The following is a 1,881-nucleotide window of genomic DNA, read 5'->3' as shown; positions in this document are numbered from 1 at the left end:
AAGCGACCCGCGAAACCAGACCGAGGAGACAGAGGGAACCGTTGAGCGTTCAGATGTCACCCGTCACCCCGAAGACACAGCGGATGCCGCCAAGACACTCTGTCCAGAGGAAGAGGTGTCGCAGGTGAAGATACCAGACCGCAAGGGTTCAGCACAGGAAGCCACCGTGGCAGGTGAACCAGAGGGGATGATGATGACAGACTTGAACCCTCCCTCCTCAGAGATCCCTTCTTCGGACCCTCACCTGTCAGAGGAGTGTACAGTCTCCTCTGGGGAGGGTGACATCACAGAGAGACCAGCGTTTCCCCCTGCGTGTGAGGTCATCGCCGCACCCCCAGCGTGTGAGGTCATCGCCGCGCCCCCCGCGTGTGAGGTCATCGCCGCGCCCCCCGCGTGTGAGGTCATCGCCGCGCCCCCCGCGTGTGAGGTCATCGCCGCGCCCCCCGCGTGTGAGGTCATCGCCGCGCCTGCGACGTCACGGCGCGACAGGGAGACGGACGACCCGACCGTGGACGTCCAGCCTCTGCGTATCGACAAAGACCTGAGCCAGACCGACAGAGACACCGTGGAGGAAACTTCGCAGCCGGGACAAAGCGTTACCCCCGACAACGCGCCGGCGCCTCGCCCACTCCTCCCAGACACCCGGCAGACGGAGTCAGAGGATAAGTACGAGATAAAGACGGCTCCTCCCGAGGAGCCGGGCATTCCAGCCGTCCAGACGGAGGAAGGCCCTGTTTCAGAAGCTGCCAAAGCGTCTCCGTCGGACGAGAACGTGCCAGAAGAGGAGATCCGAGACAAAGACCAGAACCGGCGTGGGTCTCCCGGAGGGATGGGGATCGCAGAGAACAGCACGGCGAGCCAGCCCGAACAGAGGCAGAGAGGAGGGAGCGAAGACGAGGGCTCAGAGGGGGACAGGCCCCAGGGCGCGGCCAAACCCAGGCCTGTCTCTGAGCTCATAAAGGAGACCATTCAGCTGCACGAGAAGCTCACACAGCATGACTGGCCAAAGCCCGCGGAGGCCAAGACAGATGGGTCCGCGGAGGGGGCCCCCTCCGTTAAGGTGGCACTGATGAAGGCTGCTTTCGATTCACAGCAGAAATCCCCGGACAAGAGCCTGGAGAGGAAACCGTCCGTGAGAAAAGGTAAGGCCTCGGTTACGAGTTACACATCTACAAATATGTACCGCAATTTAAAACATTTTGAGAGAAAAAAAAAAGCCCCGATGCTCTGAGGGCATCTGGGTGGAAGTCAATGTCTGAGAGAAAGTTTCTGAGAGACACAAGGTATTTCAGAACGATCCTCTGATCTATAGGTCTAAAAGATTTGTCTTGACTTCGTTCAAGTGATTTACCACAATCCTCTTTGATCCAGCTCTTATCAAGTGGGGCCATAGCTTGGGTTTGATGGAACCCAGCTGCTAGTCAGAATGAATGGTCTGGTCCACTCTGCATGTGGATTTGTGATATGATGCCCCCTTGTGGCTATCAGTAGAATGCTAAATGCAATAACTATTAATGTATATGGTAAACTAATTAAGATGAATGGTTGATTAATGCAATGCAGTTTATTCTTCAGTTAAGGACGTTTGTTAATGGCTGATCTGACCAGACCTCCATGAAACATAATAGTTGATTATAATAGTTTGATTGATATAACAGTCTGCTCTATTTTAATTATTTATACACATTAAATCCCTCTCCACCTAAATAGACTATCCTTTTGGAAGTTTGTGGGTCGCTTTTCCTTTCCTATGCTCCCAATGATTGGTGGCCTTGGCTGCTATTCAGTCATAGCTGTTCTCGATCTTTTCCAAACATCCCTGGCCAGGAACAGAGGCGGGGATAAGGGAGGGTGTTGGGTCCGTTCTGTGTTGCAGCGGCA

This window comes from Osmerus mordax, chromosome 24 (genome assembly GCF_038355195.1).
Source record: "Osmerus mordax isolate fOsmMor3 chromosome 24, fOsmMor3.pri, whole genome shotgun sequence".
In the NCBI taxonomy this organism is placed as follows: Eukaryota; Metazoa; Chordata; class Actinopteri; order Osmeriformes; family Osmeridae; genus Osmerus; species Osmerus mordax.
This window is presented reverse-complemented; position numbering follows the sequence as displayed.